The following is a 17,393-nucleotide window of genomic DNA, read 5'->3' on the forward strand; positions in this document are numbered from 1 at the left end:
CCCTCATTCTCTCTCTGTTAGCCTCATCTCTCCATCCTCTTAGTCTCTCACTCCTCTTCTGTCACGCTCACTCCCTATAACTCAGCCACACTTCCACAGTCACTTTCTTTCAGATCTCCTGTTTTACTTCCCTTCCTCTCTCTTCCCTTCTTTCGCTCCTTCAATCTTTTTGCTTCTGTTACTCTCCTTACTCCACTTCACTAACTCCTTCTCTTATTCCCTCTGTCCTCTTACTTCTACACTCCCCTTCCCTCATTCTCTCTCTGTTAGCCTCATTCTCTCCGTCCTCTTAGTCTCTCACTCCTTTTCTGTCACGCTCACCCCCTATAACTCAGCCACACTCCCACACTCACTTTCTTTCAGATCTCCTGTTTTACTTCCCTTCCTCTCTCTTCTCTTCTTTCGCTTCTTCTCTTTTCCCTTCCCTTACTCTCCTTACTCCACTTCACTAACTCCTTGTCTTACTCCCTCTGTCCTCTTACTTCTACACTCCCCTTCCGGCATTCTCTCTCTGTTAGCCTCATTCTCTCCGTCCTCTTAGTCTCTCACTCCTCTTCTGTCACGCTCACTCCCTATAACTCAGCCACACTCCCATACTCACTTTCTTTCAGCTCTCCTGTTTTACTTCTCTTCCTCTCTCTTTCCTTCTTTCGCTCCTTCACTCTTTTTGCTTCTGTTACTCTCCTTACTCCACTTCAGTAACTCCTTCACTCATTCCCTCTGTCCTCTTACTTACTCACTCCCCTTCCCTCACTCTCTCTCTCTTACCCCCATTATGTCCGTCCTCTTACTCTGTCACTCCTCTTCTGTTATGCTCATTCCCTATAACTCAGCCACACTCCCTCACTTATCTTTCTTTGCTCATTCACTAAGTCCCTTTCTGTCACTCTTTCCTTCAGTACCTCTATCCCCTCACTTCCTCACTCCCTTTGTCTTACCCTCACTCACTTTTATCCACCCTCTTTCATCCCTCTTTACTCATGCTCTATGCCATTCTTTCACTCCCGTTCTCTTAGTCTGGTTCCCTCACTACCCCTCATTCCATATCTTTCTCTCCTTTTCCCTTTACTTTCATCCGCCACTCACCTTCTCTCAAGACCTATGCTTCAGTCCTCTTCCCCTCTCTTCCCTTCCTTCGCTCACTCACTCTTTCCCCTTACCTTACTCACCTTACTCCACTTCACTCACTCTTTTCTCACTACCTCTACCCTGTCATATCCTCATTCTCCTTCCTCACTCCCTCTCTCTTCCCTTCCTTCGCTCACTCACTCTTTCCCCTTACCTTACTCACCTTACTCCACTTCACTCACTCTTTTCTCACTACCTCTACCCTGTCATATCCTCATTCTCCTTCCTCACTCCCTCTCTCTTAGCTTCACTACCTCCATCCCCTCACTCTCTCACTCCTGTTCCGTCACACTTACTCCCTATAACTCACCTACACTCCCTCACTTATCTTTCTTTGCTCCCTCACTCAGTCCTCTTCTTTGAACATGCCTGATCATGGTGGAGTTCCCAAAGCTGTATTTCTTTCTGGGGTCACCACGAGACAGAATAGTGTTGCAGATCTTACATTCCACCTTAATAGCATTTACCTTCTTCTCCCCTTCTGGAATGCTAAAAAACTTCCAGATGAAGTGCTGCTTCACTTTTGGCTGAGGAGGTTCCTCCTGGAGAAACTCATCAGAGTCATCACTGCTGCTTGGTGGTCTTGCAGCCATTCTTTGCAAAGAATTGAAGAGAAGAAGGGAATAGGTCTTGCTCTCTCCAAAGTGAAAGAGGTAGTGAAGGAAATGGGTGGGGTTTTCATTAGTTGTAAAAAAAAATGTTAACAACCAATGAAAAGTGTTATTTTAAGGTCACATGACTTGACGCGCTTATGCTATGCGCTGGAGCGCTTCCGGGGACGTTTACGCGGCAAGTACGTAGGCGCTTCCTGGGGTGCTTACGCGGCACGTACGGAGGCGCTTCCGGGGGCGCTTATGCGGCCCGCCTGATTGACGTTTTGTTAGATTTTAGGAAATGTGTTTAAAGTTAAAATACGGTTATTCAAAATTAAAAATACAACTTTTATAAGTATGCCACTGAATGTCTTGTATTATTATTTACTTTAAATCCATACTTATATTTTTTTTTGCACACCGATATAGCGCTCTCGCTACGTGTACGGGTGTGTTTACGGGTGCACGCACCCAGAGCGCTCCGAGGTAAAATGGTAAAAAAAAATATTTTAGAAAAAAATAAAAAATAATAATTTTATAAAAAATATTGTAATTAATAGTTATAAAAAAGAACGATTAAAAAACATTAATAATTCACTTTAAAAATCGTAGGTTACAAACTCGTTATAGTAAGGAATTAGCTTTTAAAAAACCTTTGAAATTCACTGAAAAAAACATAGGTTTAACACTTGTTATAGTTAGGAATTAGCATTTAAAAAACCTTTGAAATTCACTGAAAAAACCATAGGTTTCACACCAGTTATAGTTAGCTGGACATATGGTCTTTTGATTGGTTGCCCAAGTAATTGAATGTGAAGGTTAGGGTGTGTGGGGGTGGCTGGGAGGTGTGTGACTCTCTGCATAGATGTGTGAGCAGTTGATTCACTTGGTATATGTTTCAAGAGTGCATGTGGAAACAGCTGTATGGGCGTTTGACTGTGTGCATGGGTGTGTTGGTGAGTGAATGGATATCTCAGTGCTACATGTCCAAGTAAGTACATATGTAAAACACAGTGCATGTGAGAGTTGGCATATATTAATGACTATACATGAGAGCCTGTGATTGTGTAAGTGACTGTATGGATCAATATGTACATGTATCAGTGATTGTAAAAGAGAGTAAGTATGTGTTAGTATATGTTTGAATAAGTAAGGTTACGTGTGTTTAACTGTATAGATGAGGAAATGGGAGTGTGATTGATTCTTTGCATGACTGACTAGGTGTGTGAGTAACTCCATGAATGAGTGGCAATGTGTGAGTATCTCTTTAGGTGTATGAGTGCATATGATAGTGTTGTATTAATGAGTGACTGTATGTATGAGTGATTGTATGGGTAAATGAGTGGATGTGTGTGTAGACTTAGGAATCAGTGAGTACGTATGTAGTAACTGGGATTGGTGTGTCAAATGAACTGCTACTCCTGTAGCGAGATGCAGGTAACGAAACTGGAGCACTGAGTCACAACCTCAAGGCGAGGTTTCTGGAATGGTAGTCTGTATTTAACACTGGATATATCAAAGGTTAGATTAGAGTGTGAGGAGGTGCATCGTATTATCACATGAATGATGTCATCAGTGATGTCATCAGTGATGTCACTCCCCATGTCATAAATGATGTAATATGTGACATCATCAGCACTGGATTGCGGGCACACGAGTTATAGTGAGTTCAACTAACTATAACGTGGGAATTTCAATGGTTTTGTATGAGTAAAATGACCAGCAACTATAACTGGTGTGAAACCTATGGTTTTTTCAGGGAATATGTATATATATATATATATATATGTGTATATATATATATATATATATATATATATATATATATATATTCACAGAAAAAACCATAGGTTATAGACCATATATAGTTAGGAATTTGCATTTACAAAACCTTGAAAATTCACTGAAAAAAACATAGGTTATAGACCATATATAGTTAGGGATTAGCATTTAAAAAACCTTATTTTATTTGCACAAAACCATTGAAATTCCATATATAGTTAGTTGCACTAACTATATATCGCGGACCCGCAATCCACTGCTAATGATGTCACATATTACATCATTCATGACATGGTCAGTGACATCACTGATGACATCACTGATGACATCTCAAATGACATCACTGATGACATCACTGATGACATCTCAAATGACATCACTGATGACATCACTGACATCTCATTTGACATTACTGATTACATCACTGATGATATCATTTATGTGATAATACATCTTCAGACTCTAATATAACCTTTGATACACTCAGTGTAAACAGGCACTCACAGACTGTCACACATCCATGGAGTTACTCACACACCTATTCAGTCATGCAAAGAATCAATCACATCTCCATTTCCTTAACTATACAGTTATACACACCTTACTTATTCAAACATATACTAACACATATTTACTCTCTTATACAATCCTTGATACAAGTTCACAATGATTCATACAGCCACTCTCACATTCACTGACTCTTATGTTCAGTTATTTATATATGTCAACTCTCACATGGAGTGTGTTTTACATATGTACTTACTTTGACATGTAGAACTGAGATATCCATTCACTCACCAATATACTCATGCACACAGTCAACTGTCCATACAGCTGTTTCTACATGCACTTTTGAACCCATACACCTAGGGAATCAACCGCTCACACATCTATGCACAGAGTTATACACCTCCCAGCCACCCACACACACACTCAGTCTCCCATACAAATACTTGGGCAACCATTCAATAACCCATATAGTTACTGATATAGCTACTGATTTAAACATGCAGCAGTTTACAGAAGAACATAAATATTGATTGCCAAATTAAGACACTTTAATCACTAACCCATGCACTCAGTGAGACACATTTAATCATTCTCTCATACAGTCAGTCATGCACCTACTAAATCCTTCATCCAGACACTTATACATCCACTCATTCTTCAATATGTAAGACATATTTTAACTTTACCGAAACATACAGTCACTGGGTGTTGTCATCAGTGATGTCATCAGTGATGTCATTTGAGATGTCATCAGTGATGTCATCAGTGATGTCACTGACCATGTCATGAATGATGTAATATGTGACATCATTAGCAGTGGATTGCGGGTCCGCGATATATAGTTAGTGCAACTAACTATATATGGAATTTCAATGGTTTTGTGCAAATAAAATAAGGTTTTTTAAATGCTAATCCCTAACTATATATGGTCTATAACCTATGGTTTTTTCAGTGAATTTTCAAGGTTTTGTAAATGCAAATTCCTAACTATATATGGTCTATAACCTATGGTTTTTTCTGTGAATTTCATTGGTTTTTTAAAAGCTAATATCTATAGCTGTAAAATATATTCTTTATTAAGTGACGTATCACGTAGCCCGTGAGACGCCTCATGATGCATCGCATAACCGTGACGTATCGTCTCTGCAGCGCAAACCAAACCCAAAACGTAAGCGCGCCAGAACACGCTTAAAGATATATATATATTTTTTTAACCTTAATTAGACAAAATCCACACGTGCACATATCACAAACGTTCAAAAAACACAATATGTCGGACTCCCGTTACGCTGCCGGTTAGCTGCCCGGTTAACGTACCAGGAAGCACCTTTACCGCGAAAAATCGCAAATTTTTTTTTTTCACCCCCCAGGGAACTTTAATAGCCCCCTCATCCATCCTAGGGGTTCAGGAGGGGTCTGCCTTACCCCTTTCATTCATTTACACCTTTTTTTTTTCCACCTCTTGTCTCTCGATCCCACAGAGAGACAAGATGGCGGCCGCTCCAGACTGTTTACAATGATAACAGGCAATCAGCTTCTCCTCAGACTCCCGTTACACTGCCGATTAGCTTCCCGGTAGCTGCCCGGTTAGCTGCCCAGTTCGCGTACCAAGACGCGTCTCTACGGCGAAAAAATCGGATTTTTTTGTTTGGTTTTTTTTTGCCCCCACGTGGCTTTATAATATCCCCCTCATCAATCCTAGGGGGTCAGAAGGGGTCTACCTTGCCCTCTTTCCTTCATTTCCCCCTTTGTTTTGGCCTCCTCTTGTCTCTCGATCCTACCGAGAGACAAGATGGCGGCTGCTCCGGACTGTTTACAATATTGACAGCCAATCAGCTACTCCTCAGACTCCCGTTACACTGCCGGTTAGCTTCCCGGTTAGCTGCCCGGTTAGCTGCCCGGTTCGCGTACCAAGACGCGTCTCTACGGCGAAAAAATCTGATTTATTTTTTTTTTTTTGGGTTACACTGCCGGTTAGCTTCCCGGTTAGCTGCCCGGTTAGCTGCCCGGTTCGCGTACCAAGACGCGTCTCTACGGCGAAAAAATCGGATGGTTTTTTTTTTTTTTTGGGTTACACTGCCGGTTAGCTTCCCGGTTAGCTGCCCGGTTAGCTGCCCGGTTCGCGAACCAAGACGCGTCTCTACGGCGAAAAAATCGGAATTTTTTTTTTTTTTTTTTGGGTTACACTGACGGTTAGCTTCCCGGTTAGCTGCCCGGTTAGCTGCCCGGTTCGCGAACCAAGACGCGTCTCTACGGCGAAAAAATCGGAATTTTTTTTTTTTTTTTGGGTTACACTGACGGTTAGCTTCCCGGTTAGCTGCCCGGTTAGCTGCCCGGTTCGCGAACCAAGACGCGTCTCTACGGCGAAAAAATCGGATTTTTTTTTTTTTTTTTTGGGCCCGGCGTGGCTCTATAATATCCCCCTCATCAATCCTAGGGGGTCAGAAGGGGTCTACCTTGCCCCCTTTCCTTCATTTCCCCCTTTGTTTTGGCCTCCTCTTGTCTCTCGATCCTACCGAGAGACAAGATGGCGGCCGCTCCGGACTGTTTAGAATGTTGACAGACACCGGAGAGCCAATCAGCTTCGCTTCGCAAAGTTCCAATACGCGAAAAGTTCGCGAACCGGAGCGCTGCCCGGAGCGCTGTTACAGATATATATCTTGTTTTAAACGTTAATTTCTCAAAATCCACTGAAGCACATATATTGAGACCTAGCAAAGGCACATCGGGCTAACAGTCCCTACAATTTTGCCAAGTTTCGTGCAAATCCATTCAGCCGTTCGAGCTAAAAGTGAGTCCAACCGCCCTATGGAAAACTCAATGCAAAAAACGCGTTTTGGGACCCCCCTTTTTTCTCAGCCCCCCCTTGACGAAACCCCACCAAATTTTCAGGGGCTGCTCAGAAACAAAATGTGCCATTTTCCTGAAAATTTCAGCCGATTCCGTCCACAAACGCCAAAGTTATTAGACATAGAATTTTCAGAAATCCCATAGGGAAAAAATCCTAACTATATATACCTACTGGCGACCGCCAGTAGGTAATATATATATATATATATATATATATATATATATATATATATATGGGCACAGTAGATCCGCACATCCTGAGCACACCCTGAGCAGAAAAATACAAAATGTGGAGAGGATCTGGAAGGGGTGTAAGCTTAAAGACCTGACAGCACCTGGAAACTAATGGAAAACACACATGGGGTGCTAAGGTCAGTCGTGGCCTCAGATGTCTACTGTATACTGTAAGTGTAGAGGTATAGGCTGTTAGAATGTGAGGAAAGAACAGACGTGAACCCATCAGCCCACCCGTTGGCCGAACTTCATCATCTGGGTTGAAAGAACACCAGCCTGGTGTTTACTAGGTGTCTCACTGAAGAAAGGAATGTGAGTACAACAACTAGTATGTGGTTCGCCAAAGATGTAGAGTTGGGTAATAGTGTCTCAAGGGCTGTGGAAAGAAGAATAGTTGCAGTGTAGAAAGCTAGTGTGCTATATAGAAAGTGAAATAAAATTGGCTAACATGGTGCCTGAAAGACCTTTATTGAGACGGTCACCATGGTGCCAACATTAAAAGCAGAGTGAAAAAATGGATGTTATGTTATGTTATGTTAAATTAATTTGTAGAGCGCACTAACACCGTTAGGTTCCTTGGCGCTGATTGGAGAGAGCAGAGAGAGACAGAACTAACATAACAATAGATAAGAATTTAATTGTAGGCTTCAGTGAAGAGGTGAGTTTTGAGGGAGGATCTGAAACTGGAATAGAGGGAGGATAGCCTGAGCGGGAGAGGTAAAGAATTCCAAAAGGACGGGGCTAGGAAGGAGAACCTAAGGCCACCGTGTTTCTTCCGCTTGAATCTGGGGACAGATAAGAGGGCCATATGAGAAGACCGGAGAGTGCGGGGGGGGTCATAGGGATGAAGCAGAGAAGAAATGAAAACGGGGCCCTGACCAGAGAGGGATTTGAAGATGGTACAACCCAGCTTGAATTTGCAACGAGCAGAAACCGGGAGCCAATGGAGATCCTTTAAAAGCGGTTGGACATGTTGATCTCTCGGCTGATGATAAATCAGACGGGCGGCCTGGTTTTGGATCAGCTGGAGTCTCCTAAGTTGGTAAACAGGGATGCCTACGTATAATACGTTCGCGTAGTCAAGCCTAGACATGACTAACGCAAGCAAGGCCAAAGTGAGGGCATCGGTGGTAAGTAGGCGAGAGATCTTGCGTATCTTCCTGAGCTGAAAATGACTAGAGGAGACGACAGCACTAATCTGGGGTGTCATAGATAGATCGTTGCTGATGACAACACCCAGACTTTTTGCTGAATTGACGGGACAGGGCGGGGTACCCAGGCTGGCCGGCCAGAAAGAGGGATGCCAAGGATTGGAGGGTCCCCCGACAAGCACCAGCTCGGTCTTGTCGGGGTTAAGTTTCAGGTGGTTTACGCCCATCCAATCACTAATGAAACAAAGGGTGTTTTGGAAAGTAGAAATGGATTCGGACCCGGAGTCAATGGTAAAGACCAATTGAATGTCATCCGCATAGTTAAATGCGGAGACATTGAAACGGTGAAGGGAACGGATTAACGGGGCCAAATATAAATTAAAAAGAAGGGGGGAAAGGGAAGAGCCCTGAGGGACACCACAGGTCAGCTCGACCTGAGAGGCGGAGAACTGAGACAGCCTGACGGCCTGGTGGCGGTGGGTCAGGAAAGAGCGCACCCAGTCCAGGGCAATGCCCTGGATGCCAGCCTCTCTGACACGGTCGACCAGGATGTCATGGTCGACCGTGTCAAAGGCGGCTGACAGATCCAAAAGGACCAGGGCCTGACAGATGTTAGTGTCGGCGCCCCTGCGAAGTTCGTCCATCACAGAGAGGATGACTGCTTCTGTGGAATGTGCTGGTCTAAATCCAGCCTGCTGGGGGTCCAAAACACAGGAGTCTTCCACAAAGGAGGTGAGGGTTTGGGTAACATGGGACTCCAAAACCTTACTGAGGAAGGGGAGGAGAGAAATTGGGCGATAGTTGCTCATGTTGGACTGGTCAGCCGTGGGTTTTTTCAAGATAGCGACCACTTCTGCCCGTTTAAAAGATCCTGGGACCACCCCCGTAGTCAAAGAGTTATTTAAAAGAGCTAAAGGGGGGTCCGGGCATGAAGTGAAGGCTTCCCGTAGAGCCGACGGGGGGCAACAATCGCTAGGAGATCCGGAGGAGACTTTAAACAGAAGGGAAAGGAATTTGTCTTCAGAAATGAGTGGGAGCTGGGTAAGGGTGTCGGTGCGATGGGAAAGGAAAGGAATGGGAGGAGGGGAAACTGAAGAGACGTGGACAGAAATGCTGGCTTTAATTTTGACAATTTTGTCCACAAAGAATTGATTCAAAGAATCACACAGTAGCTGGGAAGGGAGAGGAGCGATGGTGACTCTCGCCGGATTCGATAATTCCTCAACAATAGAAAAGATGTCTTTGGACTTGTTGATGGAATTCAAGATCTTATTGGAGAAATAACAAGATTTAGCCCTGGCTATGGCAGACTTGTATTCTCTCAGCTGAGAGGAGAAGACCGCTTTAGTCTGTAAAGAATAGTCTCGACGCCAGCGTCTTTCGGCCTGACGAAGACTAAGTTTCTGTGCCTTAAGTTCCTCGGTGAACCACCTATGTGCGTCATGATTTCGCCGCGTTTTGACGGGTTTTAAAGGTGCCACCGAGTCGGCGGCGGAGACCAGCCAGTGGACAAGATTGTCGGACTGAGAGTCAATAGAGATAGAGGGTTCCATAATAGCAGGAGCAGATGAACTCAGGAGGGAGGTGAATTTGTTGATGTCAGCCTTGTTCCAGTTGCGTGCCAGAAAGTTGGAATCTCGGGCAACACTAACACTAACTAATTTGGATGTAAACAAATATTACCATTATGAGATAGATCAAACGGTCGACATGTTTCAGCCTTGGAAGGCTTTCTTCAGGACCTCATGGAACACTACTGCAACAGTGATTTGTGAAAATCAAAATTTGTATACCATGCCAAACCACAATAACCTACCAGTATAGTATAGGTAAGTTGGTAGGAGATGAAGTCATGGTGATTAATTAGTTCTGCTCCTGAAACAGAAAAACAGTGTATATACCAGAATAAAGTACACATCTTATGAACATTAACAAGAAAATCTCATTTGGAGATTACAGACATGGAGGGCCATAGAGCCAAGACTCTTTTACTATAATCTGATCAATAAATTAATCACTCACCCGCACATTGGCTAGGAGTAAGCATGGGCAAATTTTGCGAATTCGCGATCCGCGAATTTGCGGATTTGCGAATTCGCGATCTGCAAAATTCGCGAATTTGTGCGAATTTGCGGATTTTTGTTTTTTTGCGTGTTTGCTGGGTTTTTTGCATGTTCGCAGGGTTTTTTGCGTTTTCGCAGGGATTTTTGCGTCTTCGCGAGCCGCTTGCATAGCGAAGTTACCCATGCAGTCGTTTATGGGAGAGGGAGAGAGAGATAGATAGATAGATGGATAGATGGATAGATAGATAGATAGATAGATAGATAGATAGATAGATAGATAGATAGATAGATAGATAGATAGATAGATAAATAGAAAGAGAGAGAAAGAGAGGGAAAGAGAGAGGGAGAGAGAGAACAAGAGAAAGAAAGAGAGGCCGAATCTCTGAAGGGCCAGATTCCTGAGTTGCCCCTACAGAACATACAGCTTTTTATTTTTAGCAAAATACATATGAAAATTGTGCTGTAAATGTCTCTTTTAGTTTAACCCCTCCTGACAACTCAAAATGGGTGTATTTGCCATCCTCTCCCTTCTTCCTGTTTTTTATATCTGTAAGTGCTTCCTGATGAGGTTTAATTCCTTGGACAGGTGCCTCATTGCCTACTTGTAACTATTCTCTGACCCTGCTTCAAGGGTCAGAGCAGGGTCAGAGAATAGTTGCAAGTAGGCAACGAGGCGCCAGGAAGCAATTAGCAGCAGGTGTCCAAGTTGAAGTTAATTTGTTTGTAACCCTTTTGTAAAAGGTTACAAAGAAATTAGGTTCAACTTTTGCACCTGCTGCTGTAACCCTTGCTTGGCTGAAAATTCGTCCCCGCTGATTTTACCGCGATTTCGTGAGATTTGCGGATCGCGAAATCGCGAAAAATCCGCAAATTCGCCCGCGAAATGGATTTTACGCCCACCCTTAGCTAGGAGATAGCCTCACCTCGCCTGGCGCTCGCTCAGGACAATGAGGCCCTGCTCTGATAAGAAAATAGGGAGAAAAGATGCCAAAAAAATAATTGATGGAAACTCACTATTTTTATTACCACTAAGTGTTTATAAAAAGATAGTGTAACAGGATATTGGTGTCTGCTGGCCAGATAAAAACTGATGTTAGAGCATTTTATCAAATCTATAAGAGAATCTTTTTGCATAGTAACAGTTGTGTTATCAACTGGAATGGGTTCTGTATGTGAATTCCCCATAACTATACACAAGAGGACCCAAACTTGAATCTCTAGAAGTTTTTTTTTTTTTGGTTAAAGACTTTTATTGCAATCTGCATTACTTACACAGCATTTACCTACAACCCGGAGGCCGGCTGCTATAGAGGGACATTTAGTTACACATTTCAAACATTATTTGCTCTACAGCGTCCTTGGTCGTCATTTTCACATTTTCAATCAGCAGAAAATATACGATTACTTTCCCAAATAGTTTTGTAACAGTCTTATTTTTATATTTTATAACTATAACTAAACTTGTGACTCAGATAGTAGAACAGGTGTTTATCTTTTTGACACTCATTACTTCTCAGTGCATTAATTGATGCAGGTAGCAGACATTCACATCTCAAGATCCCCAGCTCTTAGCATTCCTTTTATGGGACGTGCTGCCAACCCATCAGCGCTATATCCACTCTATTTTTATGTGATAATTCAATCTAAGTACGTCTCATTCATCATCCCCCTCCTCCTCTGAGCTGTCTACATCTTCTGATAGCGGCTCACATATATCCCCTCGATAAGTGTTCCATGGCATCCATAGCTTGTTCCATTTCCTGTGGTTTTCTCTCATTTTATAGACTGCTCTTTCAATCACTAATAGTAAGTCCATATTTCTACACGATTGCGCCAGTGTCGGTGCCTCTACTGCCCCCCACTTTTGCGCTATATCCCGCTTGGCCACCATTATCCCTACAATTGCCCACTGCTGCCCCTGACGAGTCAAATCATTCTGTTTCCATGCATTCAGCAGACATACACGAGGGTCTGGTGTTAGGGATACTTCCAATGTTTGTGAGATGGTGCGCAGAACCTGTCGCCAGTAGGTGGCGATAATTGGGCACTCTCAGAGTGTGTGAAGTAGTGTGCCTGGTTCTCCGCATCCTCTAAGGCAGGTGGGATGGTCACCTCTGTGCATTTTGTGTAGAGTAGTTCTCGTATAGTAGACTCTACGTAATATTTTAAGCTGCACCAGCCGATATCTCAATGAGATACCCGCTTCTTTTGGTGATGCCATCGCTGCGTTCCATTCTGCGTTATCCATCTCACCTAGCTCATCTTCCCATTTTGCTTTCAGTTTTACTAGCGGGTCCTGCAAGTTATTCATTATTTTACGATAAGTCCCATAAAATCAGTCAACAGGCGGTCCTCCAGCGGGGACGATTCCGGCACCTTTGTACCTATCTCGATGGCTGTCATTAGTGTATGCCTGATTTGTATGTATCGATATGTTTCATTTGGGCCTAACTGATATTGCCGCTGGAGTTGCTGAAACGGAACAACTCCATCTTTCGTCCACAGATCTCCTACTGTGGAGATCCCGATGTTGTCCCACTGCGTGAAACCCCTACTGTGTCTTAGCTGACCCAGTGCTTTGACGTCCCACAAGGGAGTCATTTTGTTTATGGTGCCTCCCCATTTGAGTCTTGCATGTGCTTTGTGCCACAGTGCCACCGTGTGTTTCGTAGGTCCTATCAGCTTTGCAGCGATGCCCTTGTTGTATAGTGGGGCCAATAAGCTGTGGGTACCCAGCTGCGCTCTATCTGCCAGGTATGCTGGTTCCCCCTGTGGGGCGTGAATCCATTGATTTACGACCTTTAGATGCGCCGCCCAATAATATAGCTGCACACCCGGCAGTGCTATTCCCCCGTCGTACCAATCTCTGACCAGCTTCACGTTCGCTATGCGGGCGGGTCGATTACCCCATAGTAGCCCAGTTATCGCAGCCGTTACTTTTCTAAAATATTCAGGCGGTATCAGGATTGGGGTATTTTCTAGGACATAGAGAAAGCGCGGTAGCGCCATCATCTTGAACAGCGCTGCCCTTCCTAGTAGTGTTAGCGGGAGTGCCTTCCAGTGCTGCACGTCCACCTTCAGTCGAGTCAGTGGCGGTAGTAAGTTTAGGTCGTGGAAAAGCCCTTCATCTTTTGTAACATGTATCCCAAGATATTTAAAGGAAGAGTCCGCCACCGCCAGTGGGCAGTTCGCGGACATAGGTGGTAAAGGGCCCTTTAGTACATAGAGGATAGATTTCGTCCAGTTAATTGTATATCCAGAAGCTTGGCCATATTTGTCACAGAGTGCTAGAAGTGCCGGTACGCTCCTCTCCGGTTCTGACAAATAGACTAACATATCATCCGCATAGAGGGAGATTCTGTCCTCCCAGTTATCTCCCCAGGATATTCCCTTCAAAAGCGGGGAGGTCCTGATCACGGCTGCCAGTGGCTCTAAAACCAATGCAAATAATAGAGGAGATAGTGGACATCCTTGTCTTGTTCCTCTAGCCAATGGTATCTTGCGTGAGATATGTCCATTTGCTGTTACATGCGCCACCGGGCTTGAGTATAGGAGTTTTATCCATGAGAGAAATTTGGGGCCAAACCCCATGTGTGTCAGCACAGCGAGGAGATACTGCCATTCCACCATGTCGAACGCCATCCTGGCGTCTAATGACAGAATGGCCGCCGGTCCAGTCAGTAGGGGGGCCCTAGCCAGTGACCCGTGCACTCTTCTAAGGTTTAGAGCCGTACTTCTATGCGGCATGAACCCCGACTGGTCCGGGTGAATCAGTTGCTCCAGGTGGGGCATCAGTCTGTTTGACAAGAGTTTCGCTAGAATTTTGGTCTCTGCGTTTATTAAAGATATCGGCCGGTATGATGTACACTCTTCCAGCGGCTTGCCCGGTTTCGGGATTGTCACGATCGTTGCCATTCATAGGGTAGGACTTTTTTTTCTAAACTGTCAGTGTACATAGCCAATAGTGGCTCACTTATGACCTCGGATACGGCCTTGTACCATTCAATGGGGATACCATTGGGGCCTGCTGCCTTCCCGGAATGGAGCGCACTAATTGCTAGCTGTATCTCCTCCTGTGTCAAATCTGCTTCCAGCTCTTCTATTGCTTCTCGGTTTAAGGATTGTGTTGGTACATTGCTAAGTGCCATCTCCGCCATCTCAGGTGTTACCCTGGTTTCAGGCGTATATACATTTAGGATTGTAGTCCGCTAGAATTTCAAATATCTCCGACGGCCGCGTATGCAATTGACCATCAGCACTACGCAGCTGCAGGATATGCGTGCCTTCTGCCTGCTTTTTGTCTAACCATGCCAGAAGTTTGCTTGCTTTGTCTACTATATTGTAGACTCTATGCGCCATTTCTTCTATATTTCCTACTACTCTGCGCTTTAGATGATCAGTGTGGAGCCGTTGACTTAGTTGCAACGTGCGTAGCGTGTCTACCGTCGGGTTGCTCATGTGTGCTAGGTTTGCACTGTGTAATCGCGTCTCTAGTTCCATGAATTCTTTTTTCTGTTCCCGCTTGTGTCCCGTGATAGTTGCAATGGCCTGACCTCTCAATACCGTTTTATAAGCCTCCCACACTATCGTTGGCGACTCGACTGAATTTGTGTTTTCTGCAAAGTAGTGTTGAGTTACCTTCCTCAGTTCTTTTCATATGGGCCGTACCTGCAAATATCCTGGGTAAATCGGGTAGATTCTCTTACGAATTTTTTCTGGGCCGATCTGTGTTAGTGTAAGTGGCGAGTGGTCCGAGACGCCCCTAGGTTGAATGTGAACGTTGTCTATGGTGAGTGAGCCCCTTCCTAACGTGAGGAAGTAGTCAATACGTGACAGGCTATTATGTACTGTAGAGTAGTACGTGTATTGCTTTTCATCTGGGTGCAACTTTCTCCAGATGTCCTCCAGCCCCTGTGCTTCTAAAAAATCATGTAGTTTAGAAGGTCTCACCAATTGCACCAGATTCGGGAATCTGTCTTGTGTGTCGTGTGCCACTGCATTGAAATCACCCCCTATGATGAGGTTCCCGTCTGGCAGTTCGAGTAGGAATTTCCCTAGGTCCGGAAAAGCAAGTGCGTGGAGTGCTGGAGGGAGATATACCGAGACTATATTGACCGGCTTACCTTCCCAATATCCATACACCGCCGCAAAGCGGCCTTGGTCGTCTGTCTTTGTGGATTGGACAATGAAGGGTGATGATCTCCGCAGCAGGACCCCGGTCCCACGTGGCCCGGAGGTAAAGGCTGAGTGTACTATCATCCGATAGCCTCTCCGGTTCAGCGCCTGCGTAGCTGTGCCTGCAGGTGTGTCTCCTATAGTAAGACTAGGGCCGGGTTTATCCTTCGGATGTTTTGCAGGACCAATCCCCTTTTTATCTTATCTCCCAGTCCTCTAACATTCCACGACATCAGGGTCAATGGCGTTATCGGTCCCACTTGTTGCTCATCATTTCTATCATTAACCTGTGAATCTCGCGCCATGTTCCCTTTGTGTTAGGTGATGTGTGTCTGCCAACCCTTCATGTTCCAGCGTTGCTTGTCGGCCTATCCCATCCCACCCCTCCAACCCTTCCCCTCTGGCTTCATGCTCTCCAGGAGTCGATGCCGTCGGGCCATGTGTGTCCCGAGTATCATAATGAACAGTACTATTGCATCGTGCGAGAGTCCCTCTGGATATCTGTGTGCCTATTTCCCACCTCTCTGAGTCAATAATGTAAGAAAAAGAAAAACAATCCCGCCCCTAACTCCCTCCCTCCCTGCCCCCCTGCTGTACGGGCTCCCAACCGCCCGCTCCCCCAACTTAGCAGAGTGCTTGACCCATCCCCAATACAATTTACTTGCTCATCGGGGTGGAAGAATCTCCGGAGTCGTCGGCCCCTTTCCTCCTCTCTGGAGGACTTTTGCCCAGTGTCCGTCGGCAGTCCTTTCAGGCGGGCATACTTCTCATTTATCTTTGTAGTTGCCGGGCGGTCATTGTTCGTCAAGTATATGTTCGTCTACGTCTGACCCAGCTGGTGTCACTTCTTCCCTTTCGCTCCTTGACTGTTGTGAGTTCTGTTGTCGACCATTGCTCTGTGGCCCCCGTGTTCTATTCGATCCACGAGGTTTGTTGGCTGGTCTCCATCCCTCCAACCAGTCCTGGGCGATCTCCGGGGTGTCAAAGAACCAGGTTTTATTGTCCGCTACAATACGTAACTTGGCTGGGAAGAGCATCGAGTAGGGAATCTCTCTTTTTCTGAGTTCTTTTTTTACTTCTATAAACGTTCTCCTCTTGCGCGCGACTTCCGCCGTGTAGTCCGGAAAGAAGGACACCGTTGAGTTCATGATCTTGACCGGATGGGAGACTCGTGCTGCTTGTAGTATCGCGTCCCTGTTGCGGAAGTTAAAGAGGTGAGCTATGATAGGCCTCGGGGCAGCGCCCGGCTTTGGTCGGCCTCCCGGGACACGATGTGCCCTCTCCACTGAGAAAAAGGAGGACAGTCCTTTAGGTTTGAGTTCTTGCTTAATGAGGTCCTCGATATACAGGTCTGTCGCCCTAGTGCCTTCTGATTCTGGAATTCCAATTATGCGGACGTTGTTCCGTCTTGAGCGTCCTTCCTGGTCGTCCAGTCTTTCCCTCAGTACCTTGTTCTCCGCCGACATCTGTACCATGGCTGTTTGCAGCTCTGACATGTCTTCCACTAATGACTTCGTGATCACCTCCATTGAGCTGACTCTTTCTGACATCTTATGGAAGTCTGCCCTGATCAGAGTTATTTCAGTAGAGATCGTTCTGACCGTGGTCTGTACCTGCGCCAGTGCTTTCATGACACCGTCAAGCGTTGCCTTCTTTCCCCCATTGCCCTCTGCTGTTTTTTCGGCTGTCCCTTTGCCGGCACCCGGGGAAGAGTTTCCTTTGTCATATGCGAATTTGTCAAGGCGAGATTGGGTAGTGCCGCCTTTGGTGCTTTTGCCTGCCATCTTGATTATTGTTTCCGTTTCATGCCCAGCAATATATTCAAGGGTGTCTCTGAGGGTGAGTCTCACCGTCCTCTTACAGTTCTTTTAGGTGTCTCTTTGCCCACTTGTCAACCCACCGTCTCT

At 45.1% G+C, this 17,393-nt stretch overlaps 1 pseudogene; it reads right to left on the reverse strand.

Moving 5' to 3' along the window:
* LOC147726393 (prolactin receptor-like) overlaps positions 1–17,393 on the reverse strand; it is a 121,011-nt pseudogene that overhangs the window by 85,929 nt on the left and 17,689 nt on the right.

Source organism: Lissotriton vulgaris, chromosome 3_1, assembly GCF_964263255.1.
Source record: "Lissotriton vulgaris chromosome 3_1, aLisVul1.2, whole genome shotgun sequence".
Taxonomy (NCBI): domain Eukaryota; kingdom Metazoa; phylum Chordata; class Amphibia; order Caudata; family Salamandridae; genus Lissotriton; species Lissotriton vulgaris.